Below are 18,572 nucleotides of genomic sequence, written 5' to 3' on the forward strand. Positions count from 1 at the left end.
CAAGTCAGAGGAAGATCAATCCTGTGAATGGTTTGTCAGCGAAGCAGGCTCTGGCTACAGAGAGGAAGAGAATAGCTCTCTTGAATGGCTAGGTCTTACAGCCCCACTGTTCAGAGCAACACTATTTACAATAGCCAAGAAATGCGGCTGCTGCTGCTACTAAGTCGCTTCAGTCATGTCCGACTCGGTGCGACTCCAGAGACGGCCGCCCACCAGGCTCCCCCGTCCCTGGGATTCTCCAGGCAAGAGTATTGGAGTGGGTTGCCATTTCCTTCTCCAAGGCATGAAAGTGAAAAGTGAAAGTGAAGTCGCTCAGCAGTGTTCTACTTCCAGCGACCCCATGGACTGCAGCCTACCAGGCTCCTCCATCCATGGGATTTTCCAGACAAGAGTACTGGAGTGGGTTGCCATTGCCTTCTCCGAGCCAAGAAATGGAAGCAACCTAAACCTCCATCTATAGATGAATGGATAAAGAAAATGTGGTACATACACACAATAGAATATTACTCAACCATAAAAAAGAATAAAATATTTTCATCTGCAGCAGCATGGATGGACCTAGAGATTATCACACCAAGTGAAGTAAGTCAGGCAGAGAAAGACAAATATTATATAATATCACTTATATGTGGAATCTAAAAAATAATATCAGTTTATTTACAAAACAGAAACATACTCACACAAATAGAAAAATATGATTACCAAAGGGGAAACCAGAGGTGGAGAAGAGATATGTTAGGAATATGGGACTAAGAAATACATACTACTTCATATAAAATAGGTAGACACAAGGATTTACTGTATAGAGCATGAAAATATATTCATTATCTTGTAATAGCCTATAATGGAAAGGAATCTGAAGCTATACACCTAAAACTAATACAATACTGTAAATCAACTATAGTTAAATAATAAATTTTTTATAATATTCATGTTCAAGAAAATACAAGGGAAGGCAAGTAAAAATGATGCTTTTTACCTTAACTTTTCTTCTTTATAAATTTCACAACACTAGGATTTTAGGTATTATTAATAGCAGATTTGTTATGATTTACCTCATGTCTGTAGAAGACACGAAGAAGAACTAAAGAGCTTCTTGATGATAGTGAAAGAGGAAGGTGAAAAAGTTGGCTTAAAACTCAACATTCAGAAAACTAAGATCATGGCATCTGGTCCCATCACTTCATGGCAAAAAGATGGGAAAAGAATGGGAACTGTGACAGACTTTATTTTGGGGCTCCAAAATCACTCAAATGGTGACTACAGCCATGAAATTAAAAGACGCTTTTGCTCCCTGGAAGAAAAGCTATGACCAACTTAGATAGCATATTAAAAAGCAGAGACATTACTTTGCCAACAAAGGTCCGTCTAGTCAAAGCTATGGTTTTTCCAGTAGTCATATATGGATGTGAGAGTTGGGCTATAAAAAAAGCTGAGTGCCAAAGAATTGATGCTTTAGAACTGTGGTGTTGGAGAAGACTCTTGAGTCTCTTGGACAGCAAGGAGATCAAACCAGTCAATCCTAAAGGAAATCAGTCCTGAATATTCAGTGGAAGGACTGATGCTGAAGCTGAAACTCCAACACTTTGGCCACCTGGTGCAAAGAACAGACTCATTGGAAAAGACCCTGATGCTGGAAAAGATTGAGGGTGAGAGGAGAAGGGGACGACAGAGGATGAGATGGTTGGATGGCATCACCGACTCGATGGACATGAGTTTGAGCAAGCTCCGGGAGTTGGTGATGGACAGGGAGGCCTGGCGTGCTGCAGTCCACGGGATCACAAAGAGTCAGACATGACTGAGTGACTGAACTGAATCTCATGTGTGATATTTTACTGTAGTTGCTAACTCTCCCTTCTTTATCTTTCATTAGTTTATTCATTCAAACACCATTTTTTGACCACACATTTATTGAATGCCTGCTGGGCATCAGGCTTTGTGATGGGCACTGGAGATGAGTTAGGAGATAGGTGGGCTCCAGGTTAGACATTTATATCTGGCCTCCTGTTTGCATTTCATGGGGCACAAAGAAAGGGGATTCAGGCTGGATACTTACAACTACTAGCATTTCCTGAGACAAGAGATAGATGGGCTCCAGTTAAGGCATTTACAGTCAGCCTCCTGTTTGCCTCTGAAATGGAAGTAACAACAGAAACAGGCTAAACAGCCAGTGTTTGTCTCTTGTAAACACCTTAAGGTAATAGTCATGGAAAGGACAAAGAGAGCCAAAAACCTGTTTGAAAGGATTAAAGGATCTCCACTCCTCTCTTTCTTGGGACAAAGGAGACACTACACATGCACAGAAAAGCTCCTTGTGAGTCAAAAGTCAAAGGATAATGCCAGGCCATAATGAGTCTTGCTCCTTCCAGAAGACTTCACTTTGAGGCCCATCTTGGCTGAGGGGTGAGTGTGCACCCTAGGGGAGGGTCCCGGGGCAGCTCAGGTGTGGAAAAAGAAACCAGATAATTGGCCTGAAGGAAGACAAGGACCGGAAAGAACTGACCTATATAAATGACTTAACTGCCTCTTTACCGCGCTCCTCCTCACTAGGGGGACAACTACACCCTTTCTCTCCGGGTGTGCATCTCTGCCTTGCTTCTGTCTCCTAAACAAACTGTTTCTCTCTATGTGCTCTCCCTCTTGTTGTTGTGCTTTGTCTCTAATAATAAACTTTGTACCTGAATTTTCATTTCTGCTTCCGTGATAAATAAATTTTTCACTGGGGGCAAAGATCCAGGCCTCTAGCCCTTGTTGCTCTGGTGGCTAGGATCCCTGGTTTTCATCCAGGCTACCCAGGTTCAATTCCTGGGCAGGGAATTAAGATCTTGCTTCATGCCACCACTCACTGCAGCCTCGCCATGATCAGAGAGACAAATGGGGAGTCCCTGAACTCAGTTTTGTCTTTTAGTGATCAATATATTGAAGGCTTGTGAATGTCGGATTGCTGTTTTAGGTTGGATTCCTATAACTGGGAAATTATCAAATGTTCTTTAACTCAAGATTCACTGCAATTTTAAAATGACTTGGACACCTTCCCTAGTTTTCTTCATGTGCATTAACTGATCACAACATATTTGACAGAGAGGGTGAATGAGACACTTTAGGTTTTAAGAAGACCAATCATGGATGAAGACATGCATTCTGGTAAAAATGGGTGGTTTGCATGCATGGTATGCTCCTCCCCTCCTTGAAACCTACTGAAGCTAAAGGAAGTCAGGATATTCTATGTACAACTAAAACATTCCAACTAAGCTTCCCAACCAAGAAAAATTAAAAATGAACCCTGAAGCGCCTCAATGAGATGAATTAGGACAAACACTGAACCATCAAGGAAAAAAAATAAGAGCTTTGCTTAATTTCCTGGAATATGGAAATCAGAGAGCCCCAAATCATTTTGCCTCAAACCCTCTTAAAATCTTTTGAAAGGGAAAGTATTTTTAAATATGCTTTTAAATTAATGAAAAATGATACACAAAATTAAGACAAATCATGTGAAAGTGGGAATTCCAGCCTAGGATGTGAGTTTGGAGCCCGCTGGCCTAGAGCAGGGTGGTCATTCTCAAAGTGTGGTCCCTGGACACCAGCATCACCTAGCAAGGTGCTGAAATGCAAATTCCTAAACCCATTAAATCATTAATTCTGGGAGTTGTGTGCAGCAATCAGTGATTTAACAGAGCAATTCAGTTCAGTTCAGTTCATTTCAGTCACTCAGTCATGTCTGACTCTTTGCGACCCCATGAATCGCAGCACGCCAGGCCTCCCTGTCCATCACCAACTCCCGGAGTTTACCCAAACCCATGAAATTCTGAAATTGTAGCAAATATCAGAATCCTATGGAAGGCTTGTTAATTTCCTCAGCATGCTGTCTGGGAATCAGCACCACTGTTAGAAATGTAGACACTCAAGTCCCATCCCAGATACTGAATCAGAGCCTGCAGTTTAACAAGGCACACAGGTGGCTCATGCACATCAAAATTTGGGAACCACTGTTCTACAGTAATGTCTTGCAAACTTTTGTGACCCACAGGAATTTTCTTTGTGACATAGTATACACACGTTGCAGTAAGGTCAGGACTAGATGAGTTGAGTGAGATGCCCAGGGTGCAAAATTTAAGGAGGTACTAACTCTCAAGTTCATGCAAGTGTAATTCAAATACATGTGTGGTTAGTACTATGTAATATGTATGTATATTTGCTTGATTAATGACTCTACAGTGAACCTGAATTAATACTGTAATTTAAAAAGAAAACTTATTCTTCAAAAATAAGACAAGGATAAATGAAACAGATACTAAGACTCTTCTTAAGATTGTTGTGTTAACAGGAACCTGAATCACAGTGAGGTAGATATAATGTTCTAAACCAATAGTGGAGAATATTTCCCAGGTTCAATTCTTCTCATGCTTCAAATTCCTCCAAACTTATCCTTCTCTCCAGGAAAAGCCTCATTCCTTTTTTATTCACTCCTTTTAATGGCTCATCTGAATAGGTCAGGTCCAAGATAATCTCCAGCTGTGCCATGTAGTGGAACCCAATCCTGAGTGTAATAACCTACCATGTTTACTGGTCGTTCCCACACCAAGGGTTGGAGATCATCTTGCAGTGAATCCACAGCTGGGCAATCTGCATAACCCTGGCCCAGCTGTGAGCTCCCCTGAGCTGAACAGAAGGTGTACCAGGGTTCAGCACATTTCAGAGGGCAGTGCTACTGAGACTGGATACAGAGATTAACAAGCTAAAGTTCTTGCTCACTCGCCAGATTTTAAACAACAATTTTCGAGGCTTCCAGCCTTACGTAAAGAGAGGAACTCAATGTAAATAATGTAAGACTGTTGAGGGAAACAGAAACACTTTAAATGTCTGGTTTGAGATTATATATATCAGCTATTCAAAATTATGCTCTTTCTGGAAAAGAGCCATGTTCTGATTCTCCCCTTCATCGTGAAAATAAAAGTACTGACAAGTGATGGCTTGGCATATTGTAAGACAATGCTCCATCTACAATGATCTTCAGACTCTTGAATTAACTCAGTAAAAGATGCATTCATTACATAGACTGAAATATATTGCACGCTGCTGGCAGCTATCCCATCTGTCCATTGCCATGGCTACTGCTCTATTTCAGATCTTCTCTTTCTCCTGGACCCTGCATGAGCCCATCACCCATGCTCCAAGGCCCACTTGGTATGCCTGGTAATTTTTTTCATGATAACCAGACATGATATACTAGGGAAAAGGAAACTCTGGAAATAGGCTGTTAGTAATGTGAGGGTGAGGTATGGGGACAGGATAGTTTTTCTATGGTCTTATGATTAGGTCTCAGCCTTGAGTGCGCCTGTGCCCGTGGACTGCGAACTTCTCAAGAGTGTCTCAGTGGTTGTCTCCTTACTTAGGACAGAATGTCTATAGTAGGCTGGATCTGGGTACTTACCTCCCCCCAGGTCAGTTAGGTTCTGATAATACTGCAGTGAATCAGGCTGTGGACCTGATGGCTCAGACAGTAAAGAATCTGCCAGCAGTACAGGAGACCTGGGTTTGATCCCTGAGTCAGGAAGATCACCTGGAGAAGGGACTGGCAACCCAATTCAGTATTCTTGCCTGGGAAATCCCAAGGACAGAGTAGCCTGGTGGGCTACAGTTCATGGGGTCACAAAGAGTCGGACACGACTGAAGTGACTAACAGTTCACTTCACTTCTTGGGGCTTCCCAGGTGGCGCAAGTGGTAAAGAATCCACCTACCAATGCAGGAGATGTGAGAGATTCGAGTTCAATCCCTGGGTCCATGGACAGAGGAGCCTGACGGGCTACAGTCCATAGGGTTGCAAAGAGTCGGCCACGACTGAAGCGACATAGAATGCATATAACTAGTTTCACCTGAAAGAAAGTACTGTTCAAAATGGTCCCTTTCCCCCTCCTTCTTCCGGAAGCAGGATTTGTCTCCAATATTTACTGCAAGAACCTGACTGAGCTCCTAGAGGTAATTCTCACAATATTTTTGAGCCCCTGCCCCCATCTCCTGCCTGCCTTCTCAAGACTGAGTGTGTCCCTGGAGATTTTAACTCTGAATTGTCTACACCAAACCTCTAGCAATTCGTCAATTACAATTCCGGTTTTCGTTTTCCAACCCTGGTTCCCACTGCAGTTTCCACTTCTGGGTCTCTGCTCGGGTTAAGTCGTGACCCCCTGTATTTGTCTCTCTCTCCAATCTTGGAGGTGGAAATTTGCCTTCTGTCCTCCCTTCTCTCACAGATCCAAGAAGAGTGGTTGATTTTTTAGCCTGTCAGCTTTTATCTGTTAGAAGAAAGTCGCAACACCCAAGCTCCTCATATGTGAACCTTATAGGATGCTTTTAACTCCTGTACTTTTCCAAATCTTAATGCACAGGATGTCATTAATGTTCAAATTTGACTTCCTTCTGCAGAAAATGTAGTATTATTTCCTTTTATTCCTGTGGCCAAATCATTGCTACCATTGATACTGAGAGATTTCTCTCAAATAAATAACCTCAAAAAACATCTATTCACAACATGCGGGTAAATTGCACTTGATCCAACAAATGGATTTTGTCTGAAACATGTATTCTAGAACTGGCTTTCCATAAGTTGACAAAGACTAGCTCTTTTGTTTTTTTGTCTACCACAGAAGGTTCATTTTATTTTAAAATTTCTCAGTATTTAACCAGTGTTAAAGGAACATTCTGTACTAACTCTGCCTTTAATATAACTGACACCAAACCAGTTGTCAGTTTTCATGTACTAACTATGAAAAGGGAAAGTGTTAGTCCCTCAGTCATGCTGACCCTTTGCGACCCCATGGACTGTAGCCTGCCAGGCTCCTCTGTCCATGAAATTCTCCAGGCAAGAATACTGGAGTGGGTAGTCATTCCCTTCTCCAGGGGATCTTCCTGACCCAGGGGTTGAATCTGGGCCTCCTGCACTGGAAGCAGATTCTTTACTGTCTGAGGCATCAGGGAAGCCTTTTACTAACAATGTGCGTGCGTACTAAGTCACTTCAGTCATGTCTGACTCTTTGCAACCCATGGACTGTAACCCACCAGGCTCCTTTGTCCATGGGATTCTCCAGGCAAGAATACTGGAGTGGGTAGCCGGTCCCTTCTTCAGAAGATGGTCAGGAGCATGGTCAGGAACATCCGTGACCCAGGGATAGAACCCCAGTCTCCTTCATTGCAGGCAGATTCTTTACATTCTGAGCCACCAGGGAAGCCCATGATTATAGCAAAATTGGGATAGCCAACATTGAGCTTCTAAGGAAGTAACAGAAGTTGTCTGTTGATTTCTACCTGTGTCTCATGGCACAGGCAGGCAGGAGGGGATTTGTGTTCTGTGTCTTTGAAAGTGCATTTACTGAACACCTTTTTGTTGTTCAGTCACCAAGTCGTGTACAACTCCTCATGACCCCATGGACTACAGCACATCAGGCTTCTCTGTCCCTCACCATCTCCCAGAATTTGCCCAAGTTCATGTCTGTTGCATTGGTGCACCTTTTCATAAATGTTTAAACGTGGTATCCAGCATGATTCTCAAGATTAGAGTGTGATAAAGAACTCACTAGCAGAAGGCGAATAGGCACAGAGTCAATGTCTTTTCTAAATACTTTAAGTATGATATATTCCACATAAACGCACATGTACACTAAAATTTTACTTATGACATTGACACATTAGAAGTAACTGTCATTTGAGTTTTATTAAGAAATCATGATATATATATATACTGTTTTGTTTGGATTTTTAATGCTTACTATGATCCATCCTACCATCTCTTCTCTTGTCCATCTACCAAAACCTGCTCTAACCAAGGATCTGGTATCAGTAACAGAGGCTTTAGTTTGAATTTAAATCATTGTGTTATATTCTCCCAGAGCAACTTCACTTTAAAGCTCAGATTCAGCAGATTGCCCACTGTCATAGACATTTACAGTCTCAACCAATGGATGGGAAAATGTTTGGGAAAGCATGAGAATAATCCTGAAACCACAAAACGTAGGCAATGTATGAGAGACCAGCCCTTCAAAAACTTGGCATCTTGAATCCAAATTTGTTCATAAAAACTCATGTTTCACTTAGGTTAAGATTATCAGTGGCTCAAGTTTCCAAGTATGTTGTTTTACCTACAGCTTGTCACTTCTTTGAGTCTAAAATGCATGACTTTGCCAACATCTTAATTTTCCCTCAAACATCAGAAACATTGCATGATATAATTAAACTACATTATGCTCAAATTCTTTCTCTAAGGCTGACTCCTATTACCTGTTTATACATTTCTGTCCAAAGGAACAGGTAGGTAGGTTACTGAAACAGAAAAGAAATGTAGTACACAAACACCTAACAACTTCTAGCAAGAAAGTAAAGGGTACATATTTAAGATGACACCTTGTATTTGAAATACACTCTAAAGCACTTCTCTTAAATTATACTATATAGGTGCTGCTGTGTGCTATGCTGTGCTCAGTTGTGTCCTACACTTTGGACCCCATAGACTGTAGCCTGCCAGGTTCCTCTGTCCATTGAATTTCCTAGGCGAGAATACTGGAGTGGGCTGCCATTTCCTACTCCATAGTATGTAGGTGGGATGCTATAAAAAGAATGTTTTCGTTTTGTACGTACATTGTACAGTGTAAAGTGTTACATTATTTTGAATTTTTAAAAGGATTTTTAAGGAAGAAACAAGTCAAATATTAAGGATTTGTCATTTTTCCTACATGCTATTAAGTTTATCTTTAGTTTACAAATTAGAATCTCAGAATCTAACACAGACGTAAAGAATGGACTTGTGAACACAGCAGGGGAAGGAGAGGGTGGGGCAAATTGAGAAAGTATATACTGAGAAATATATACATTACCGTGTGCAAAATAATCAGCTAGTGGGAAGCTGCTGAGCACAGGAAGCTCAGCTCGATGTTCTATGATAACCTAGAGGTGTGGATGGGGGTGGGGTGGTAGGGAGGTTGAAGAGGAAGAGGACATACATATACTTACAGCTAGTTCATGCTGTTGTACAGCAAAAATCAAGACAACATTGTAAAGCAATTATCCTCCAATTAAACATAAATTTAAAAAATAAAACAAAAGAATCTGAGACTGTTTCATTTATAAGAAATACAATCTACTCCTCTTAGAGAAATAAACCATCAAGGTCAATTTGGTTCACTGTGAGTAGTTATACCTAAATAGTACTAAATATTAGGTTCAATCCTGTTGTTGAAACCATGTTAGACAAATCTGTTAATAAATGCTTAAATGGGCTATATGCTACATCATATAGCCTGTTGGACTATATAGGCTGTTGGACTCTTCATGACCCCATGGACTGTAGTCTGCTAGGCTTCTCTGACCATAGGATTTCCCAGGCATGAATACTGGAGTGGGTTGCCATTTCTTCTCCAGGTGATCTTTCTGACCCAGGGATCAAACCAGAATCTCTTACATGTCCTACATTGGCAGGTAGGTTCTTTACCACCTGAGAAGCCTTAAATGCTTATTTAGCCATACCATATGCAAGATTACCTATTAACTTCCATGTGGGATATAAATGCAAATTCTCTCTCTCTTACAGTTTTAATACCCAATCTGAAAAGACCAAGTAAAAACATATTGAAGAAGACAAAGTTGGGGGGTGAGGGGAGTGACAGTTCATGGCTAATACAAAATAAATAGGGAATAAAACACCACCATGGAAGCTTGTAAGAGAAAAATCTCATTGCATGGGTTTATTAAGCACTAGTCTTTCCCATTCTATTTATTAACAGTTCCTCTATGCACTGTTAAAGTATCTGCTTTATTTTTAATATTTCTTTCATGTTGCTGTTATTCAGTTACTCAGTCATGTCCAAATGCTTGCGACCCCATGGACTGCAGCACACCAGGCTTCCCTGTCCTTCACTATCTCCCAGAATTTGCTCAAACTCGTCTTTTAAGTCAGTGATGCCATCCAACTATCTCATCCTCTGTCACCCACTTCTCCTTCTGCCTCCAATCTTTCCCAGCACCAGGGTCTTTTCCAATAAGTTGACTCAGCATCAAGTGGGCAAAATATTGGAGCTTCAGCTTCAACATCAGTCCTTCCAGTGAATATTCAGAGTTGATTTCATTTAGGATTGACTGGTTTGAGCTCATGCATGGACTTTAAGTCCAAAGAGAGAAAATCTATTATATAGCTGCCACCTCTTCCCCTGCAGCAGACATAGATATCCTCCCCCAAATAGCCCTACCACAGCAACCATCACCAGGTGACCAATCCTGGCAACCCAGAGGACACCTGCCTGCCAGGCTGAAATAGGCTGTGGCTCCTCTGCCAGGATAAGGGCTTTATCCCCAAAACTTAGTAGCCAGCTTGGCACACAGTCTCCAGTTAATATAAGCTTAGGTAATTAATTAAGGTATTAACTTCCATAATTTGGTTCTTGCCTAGGTATGAACCATTTCTTTTCTGTATTTTACTGCTCTCCAGACCCAGGAGGGACAATACTGAGATAGGCTCACAGGTTGGTGGCCTGTAATCAAAATACTAAAGAGTAAGGGAGACAGAAGAATATTGAAGGAGACAGAAGGAAATTAAAAAGGCATAAATAAGCAGCTGCCCACTGAGTAGAAGAGAAAGGTCTGAAATAAAAGAATGCAATTAATGGCATCAAGGTCAAGTTAAGCTGACCATGGATCTGAGGGAAGTTACTGCCCCACATATATGTGCCTTTTGCTAAAATTATAAAATATAACTTACATGCAAGTTTATATAGAAAGCTTCTGTACCTTTTAAATAAACTAAACATTCATATACCTACTACCCATATCAAGAAATAGAATAATCCTACCCCCACAAGCCACTCTGTGCTTTCACTGATTGAACCACTTCTTGCTCTTCTCAGTCAGTGGTAACTACTATCCTGAAATTGTGATCAATCACTAGTTAATCTTCTCAGTCTTTACAACCTGTGTGTCCCCATGTTTGAACATCTGTAGTGAAATAATACTGTGTCTCTTCTTCTCTAACTTTATTCTTTTGTTCAAGTTTATACCTTTAAGATCATTCATGTCATGTACGTACTGAAGTGGATTCATTTTCACTGCAGTGTAGTAACTTACTGTACAATTATTCCATACTTATTTATCCATCTTGATGAAGACTTCCCCTTCATCACAGGGAAGTGATGATCTTCAAGGATCCCATCATGATCTTCAAGGATCATCAAGGACCACACCTTTATCGTGGTGAAGGGACTTTTGTAACTCAATAAAATTATAAGCAATGCTGTGCAGGGCCACCCAAGACGGACAGGTCATAGGAGACAGTTCTGAAAAAACATGATCTACTAGAGGAGGAAATGGCAATCCACTCTAGTATTCTTACCTGGAGAACCCCATGAATAGTATGAAAATGGAAAAATAAATAATACTGGAAGATGAGCCCCTCAGGTTGGAAGGTCCAATATGTTGTCCAATATGCTACTGGGGAAGAGCAGAAGGGAATTACTAATAGCTCCAGAAAGAATTAAGTGGCTGGGTCAAAGCAGAAACGATGCTCAGTTTTGGATGTATCTGGTGGTAAAAGTAAAGTCTGATGCTGTAAAGAACAATATTGCATAGGAACCTGGAATGTTAGGTCCATGAATCAAGGTAAATTGAATGTGGTCAAGCAGGAGATGGCAAGATTGAACATTAACATCTTAGGAATCAGGGAACTAAAATGGACAGGAATGGAAGAATTTAATTCAGGTGACTTTTATATCTACTACTGTGGGCAAGAATCCCTTAGAAGAAATGGAGCAGTCATCATAGTCAACAAAAGAGTCCAAAATGCAGTACTTGGGTGCAATCTTGAAAACAACAGAATGCTCTCAGTTCATTTCCAAGGCAAACCATTCAATATCACAGTAATCCCAGTCTATGCCCCAAACACTAATGCTGAAGAGGCTAAGGCAATGGTACCCCACTCCAGTACTCTTGCCTGGAAAATCCCATGGACGGAGGAGCCTGGTAGGCTGCAGTCCATGGGGTCGCTAAGAGTCGGACGCGACTGAGCGACTTCACTTTCACTTTTCCCTTTCATGCACTGGAGAAGGAAATGGCAACCCACTCCAGTGTTCTTGCCTAGAGAATCCCAGGGACGAGGGAGCCTGGTAGGCTGCCGTCTATGGGGTCGCACAGAGTAGGACACGACCGCAGCGACTTAGTAGCAGCAGCAGAAGAGGCTAAAGTTGCATGGTTCTATGAAGACCTAAAAGACCTTCTAGAACTAAGAGGAAAAAAAAATGTCCTTTTCATCATAGGGAACTGGAATGCAAAAGTAGGAAGTCAAGAGAGATATCTGGAGTAATAGGCAAGTTTTACCTTGGAGTACAAAACAAAGTAGAGCTAAAGCTACCAGACTTTTGTCAAGAGAACATGCTGGTCATAGCAGACATCATTTTCCGGCAACTCAAAAGACAACTCTACACATGGACATCACTACATAGTCACTGCTGAAATCAGATTGATTATGTTCTTTGCAGCCAAAGATGGAGAAGCCCTATACCGTCAGCAAAAACAAGACATGGAACTGACTGTGGCTCAGATCAAGGGTTCCTTATTGTGAAATCAAGGCTTAAATTTGAAGAAAGTAGGGAAAACCCTAGGCCATTCAGGTATGATCTAAATCAAATCCTTTATGATTGTACAATGGAGGTGGCAAACAGATTCAAGGGATTAGATCTGCTAGACAGAGTGACTGAAGAATTATGGACAGAGGTTCACGACATTGTACAAGAGGCAGTGAATAAAACCATCCCAAAGAAAAAGAAATTCAAAAAGGCAAAGTGATTGTCTAAAGAGGCTTTTCAAAGAGCTGAGGAAAGAATAGAAGTGAAAAGTAAGGGACAAAGGGAGAGATAGACCCAACTGAATGCAGAGTTCCAGAGAATAACAAGGAGAGATAAGAAAGTCTTCTTAAATAAACAGTGCAAAGCAATAGAAGAAAACAACAGAATGGGAAAGACTAGAGATATCATCAAGAAAATTGGAGATATCAAGGGAATATCTCATGCAAGGATGGGCACAATAAAGGACAGAAACGACAAGGACCTAACAGAAGCAGAAGAGTTTAATAAGAGGTGGCAAGAGTATATAGAAGAACTATACTAGGAAGCTCTTAATGATCCAGATAACCACAATGATATGGTCACTCCCCTAATGAGCCAGACATCCTGGAGTGTGAAGTCAAGTGGGCCTTAGGAAGTATTACTGCAAACAAAGCTAGTGGAGGAGATGAAATTCCAGCTGAGCTATTTCAAATCCTAGAAGATGATGCTGTTAAAGTGCTGCACTCAGTATGTCAGCAAATATGGGAAACTCAGCAGTGGCCACAGGATTAGAAAAGATCAGTTCTCATTCCAATGCCAAAGAAGGGCAATGTCAAAGAATGTTCAAACTACCATAAAAGTGCCCTCATTTCACATGCCAGCAAAGTTATGCTCAAAATAATTCAAACTAGGCTTCAGAAGTATGTAAATGAGAACTTCTAAATGTACAAGCTGAGTTTAGAAAAGGTGCAGGAACTAGAGATTGCCAACATTCGCTGGATCATAGAGAAAGCAAGGGAATTCCAGAAAAACATCTTAATTGACTACACTAAAGCCTTTGACTGTATGGATCACCACAAACTGGAAAATTCTCAGAGATGGGAACACCAGACCACCTTACCTGTTTCCTGAGAAACCTGTATGCAGGTCAAAAAGCAACAGAACTGGGCATGGAACAAAACTGGGAAAGGAGTACATCAAGGATGTATATTGTCACCCTGCTTATTTAACTTTTATGTGCAGAGTAATACATCATTCAAAATGCCGGGCTGGATGAATCACAAGCTGGAATCAAGATTACCAGTAGAAAGATCAACAGCCTCCAATATGGAAATGATACCACTCAAATGACAGGAAGTGAAGAGGAACTAAAGAGATTCTTGATGAGGGTGAAAGAAGAGAGTGAAAAAGCTGGCTTGAAAGCTTGAAACTCAACATTCAAAAAACTAAGATTGTGGCATACTGTCCAATCACTTCATGGCAAATAGATGGAGAAAAAGTGGAAACAGTGACGGATTTTATTTTCTTGGGCTCCAAAATCACTGAAGACAGTGACTGCAGCCATGAAAATAAAAGACACTTGCTCCTTGGAAGTGAAGCTATGACAAACCTAGACAGCATATTCATAAGCAGAGACATCACTTTGCCAACAAACGTCCATATAGTCAAAGCTATCATATTTTCCAGTAGCCGTGTATGGATATGAGAGTTGGACCATAAAGAAGGATAAGCACCAAAGAATTGATGGTGCTGGAGAAGACTCCCGAGAGTCCCTTGGACAGCAAGGAGATCAAACCAGTCAATCCTAAAGGAAATCAACCCTGAATATTCATTGGAAGGACTGATGCTGAAGTTGAAGCCCCAATACTTTGGCCACCTAATGTGAAGAACTGACTCATTAGAAAAGACCCTGGTGCTGGGAAAGATTGAAGGTGGGAGGAGAAGGGGGCGATAGAGAAATGAGATGGTTGGATGGCATCACCAACTCAATGGACATGAGTTTGAGCCAACTCTGGGAGATAGAGAAGGACTGGAAAGCCTGGAGTGCTGGAATCCATGGGGTCACAAAGATTCATAAATACTTTAGCTGACTGAAAAAAAAATAAATGAACATTTTGGTATTTCCAGTGTTTTTCCTGTTACAAATATTACTGCTGTAAACATTCAGGTATCTGCCTTCTAATACACAGGTATCAAAGCTTCCCAAGAGCATGTACTTGATAGGAGAATGGCTGGGTCATATGGTATAGTCCTGTTGCACTTTACTAGGTAATACAAGTTGTTTTTCAAAGGTGTTCGAAAGGGATTGTGCCAATATGCACTCTCTGCAGCAGCAGATGGGCATTCCCACAGCTTAAGACCTTTGGCTGCACTCGGTATTATCAGTTTTACTAGATTCTACCAATTTGATGGGAAGTCTCTGCAGTGTTAAATAGCATTTCCTTACTTTTTTCCCCACTTTTTTTCTACTGGATTGTCTACCTTTTTCTTATTTATTCACAGAAGTTCTTTCTATATCTTAATACTAAACCCTTGTTAGTTAACTGGGCTCTGATGCTATTTTTTCCCGTTAGTGGTTTGTCTTGTCCCTCTCTTGTGGCATCTTCTGATATCTTTAAGTGAGAGATAATCTTGGTTAGTTAGTGGCAGGGGATAGGGGAGGAAGGGGGTTCACTGGAGAATACTGGAAAAAAAAAAAGAAAGAAATCAAGAGAGGCTAGAACAGGAAGCCACTGTGAAAAATAGTGAATTTCTAAGGGCAGAGAAAACTGGCCGGGCAGCATTTAAATACAGTATAAATGGAGAAGGAACAAAAGTATACCTAAGTGTTTTCCTCTAAAAGCCTAATCACCATTATTTTCCTTTAAATGCAATGCTTACTAACATTTTTCAAGTTAGCTATTTTAGGGGTACTTTTTAAGGAAGAATAGCTTGTTTGCCTCTACCTAAGATACTTTCTAGAAGGCAATATGTAGCACATGCAAATTGCAAATTTATTTTTCTGTGAGTAAGTGAACCCTATGAAAGTCAAATCCTCATGTCTAAACATAAAATGTGATCATAGCAGATACACTTTGGCTTAAAATTTGGGTTTTGTTGTTTCATTTTTATTCCATTTCTTCATGCAAATGAGTGTTAGGGTTTGTTTGTTTTTTTCCTTAAACTTCTCCCATCTCCTCTTTAGATTCTTATTACATTGTATGATTAGCATAACACATTCTCAAATGTTTTGAACATCACAAAAGAGTCAAGTTTTCTGCTACCATTTACAATAAAACAAAAAATAAAACTGAGCACTCCCTTTAAGAAGCTTACACCCAAACAGAAGGCAGCAAGAACTGCAATACAATAACATAAATCTCACATTCTGGGTGAGAATAAGATGTTATGAAAGCAAATAACAGGGACATCCATATCAATCTAGTTCAATCTCATTGTCTCATTCTGGAAATTCTCCAATAACACTTTAAAAAAATTCATTTCTCCCATAGAACCTCTTGCAACCACTGTTCTTTTTACTGTCCCCATAGTTTTACCTTTTCTAGAAGGTCATATACTTAGAGCCATGTGGTATACAGCCTTTGCCGATTGGCTTCTTTTGCTTAACAATATGCATTTGAAGTTCCTCCAAATATCTTTTGTGGCTTGATAGCCTCTTTCTTTTATTGCCAAATAATATTCCATTGTCAGAATGTACTCAGTTTTTTCTCCATTCACCCACCAAAGGACATCTAAGTTTGCTTCTAACATTTGATAATTATGAATAAAGCCGCAATAAGTATTTGTGGGCAGACTTTTGTATGGAATAAGCTTTTAACTAATTTGAGTAAATTCCAAGGAGCACTGTTTCTGGACTGAGTGATAGGAATATACTTAATTTTTTAAGAAACTGCTAACTGTCTTCCAAAGTAGCTATGCTATTTTGTATGACCATCAAAAATGAATGAAAGTTTCTATTGCTCCACATCCCCATTTGGTGCTGTCAGTGTTCTGAATTTTCACCATTCCAATAGGCATGTAGTAGTATGGCGCTAGTGGTAAAGAACCCGCCTGCCAGAGCAGGAGACATGAGAGATGTGGGTTCGATCTCTGGGTGGGGAAGGTCCCCTGGAGGAGGGCATGGCAACCCATTCCAGTACTCTTGCCTGAAGAATCCCACGGATAGAAGAGCCTGGCAGGCTATAGTCCATAGGGTTGCAAAGAGTCAGACACAACTGAAGAGACTTAGCACGCATACACAGTATCTCATTACTGTCTTAAGCCCCAAAACATTTTTGTTTCAGAAATAGTAATTTCATCCTCTGACTACAAGTTTTGCCAAACTGTTCATCCTACAATACTTGAAACAATTTCTAAAATTCCAATGGAAAAACAAAAGCCAAATAATAAGAATAATTTAGTAAAGAAATAATAAACTTTGGGAGGAAAGTGCCTTTGTATAATGAGGAGCATTCTTTACTTATGTCTAAATGCTGTCCTATTCAGCTTAGTCTAAACTTCTGTTAAAAAAAAAAATAGCCCCCTTATCAAGATTTATGATAAAACGGTAGTATATGACTATTATAATACTGGCATTGGGATAGACAAGAAAACAAATAGCACAGAATCTGGATGCTGGAAACATACATACTCTTGTAGAAATAAGCCATCACAATGTTGACCCCCGTGGCATAGAGCCCTGCTTCCTCACCCTCTGAGTGCCCTATGCCCCTGTTCAGCCATCCTCAGCCCATAGCATCTTCTCATCTGGCCTAGTCTCTGCCTGAAGAGGCCCCAGACAACACTCTTTGGTTAGTCCCACTTTTCCCTTATACATCTCAGTTTCATGGATGCTTCAAGAGCCATTTTTAAAAGCATTTCTAAAACAACCAGTAACATGGCGTTAATAAAACATTTCTCCCAGCACAGGCATTTACTGAAGGTTCTCATTATTGAAACTCAGATGGTGTCTGCAGAATGGTTTTCTTGAATACTCCTTGTTCATGTACACAGCTGGCTTTCCCACTTGATATTCTGCTTAAATATCTACAACTCTTTAGTTAATAATTAAGTACAAAAGTGCACCAAGTTTTATTAACCACCATTGGAACTGTTTTCCCATAGTCTCTGTGTACAATGCCTGAAGCTGAAATAGCATTTGGTGAGGTGATGCCATACTATATCATCTTTAAATGCTTTTTGCTGCAAACACTCCGCTATTACCGTCAAAGGACATTTTGGCTTTTGAAAAAACTGTAAATGTCCTGAATATTGGCAAGGACACTTTATACAGAAATTTTGGATCTTAATCCAAACTAGGTAATGCTGACACAACCCAATGTGCCCAGAGAAAGACAAGATAATGCAAAACTACACACACACATACACAAAAATTAAATACTAAAAACAAAAAGAGTGGAGAAAAATAATTCAAAATGAAGTTTAACAACTGAGAGTAAGTTACCAAAGGGTTGGGACCCTGGGGAGTTGAGTTAATGAACAAACCAAGTTTTAGTGTCACCAGTCCTCCACTCTGAGCTCACACTCACTTCCACTTTCTCATCCCCACTAACTTCCCATCTCTCTGTGTCCCTGTGTCCTCATTCTGCCTGCTACTGAAATCAGTAAGCACAGCTGTACCCTCCTCGGCTGTCTCTTACTGAATAGATCTTAATACCCAGGATTGGTCCTTCCTTTTACACTACCACCAAAACCCACCAAGTTCTGTATCTCAGCCACAAGGGCTCATTCTGTTTTCATGATGAAATCTCACCTTCTCAAGTTCTAATGGAAAGTTACGGCTCCCCATTGTCCCTTCTATGGACATGTACATAGGTCTAATCCAAATAAATGTATCTTTGCTGGTGAAACTTTACCTGCCATAAATGGCAACTAGGAGAGACAGCTGTGGGGCTAAAGGTGATTTTTCAGTTTCCCTAAATCTCAGCCCCAGAGTAACTCCGTTTGCCCAAAGCCATGCAGTGGGTTGACCTTGCAGGAGCAGACAAAGCCTCGCTTCT

General features: G+C 40.6%; 1 protein-coding gene and 1 long non-coding RNA gene across 5 annotated transcripts in view; both read right to left on the bottom strand.

Moving 5' to 3' along the window:
• The window catches only part of LOC145522701 (uncharacterized), a 514,463-nt gene that overhangs the window by 439,605 nt on the left and 56,286 nt on the right, over nt 1-18,572 (bottom strand). The window contains exon 3 of one of the 4 annotated variants that reach the window (XR_014066128.1): nt 2,057-2,131. The exons of the other annotated variants lie outside the window; for them this stretch is intronic. The gene's annotated coding sequence lies outside the window, so the exon portion shown is untranslated. The remainder of the gene's footprint in view (nt 1-2,056; nt 2,132-18,572) is intronic. 4 annotated transcript variants of the gene reach the window in all.
• LOC145522704 (uncharacterized) lies at nt 6,620-11,257 on the bottom strand. Its single transcript, XR_014066135.1, has 2 exons — nt 7,456-11,257; nt 6,620-6,851 (listed from the first exon to the last, which is right to left on the bottom strand). It is a non-coding gene; the product is annotated as an uncharacterized LOC145522704 (long non-coding RNA).

Source organism: Giraffa tippelskirchi, chromosome 10, assembly GCF_054371585.1.
Source record: "Giraffa tippelskirchi isolate mGirTip1 chromosome 10, T2T-mGirTip1v1.2.pri, whole genome shotgun sequence".
NCBI lineage: Eukaryota > Metazoa > Chordata > Mammalia > Artiodactyla > Giraffidae > Giraffa > Giraffa tippelskirchi.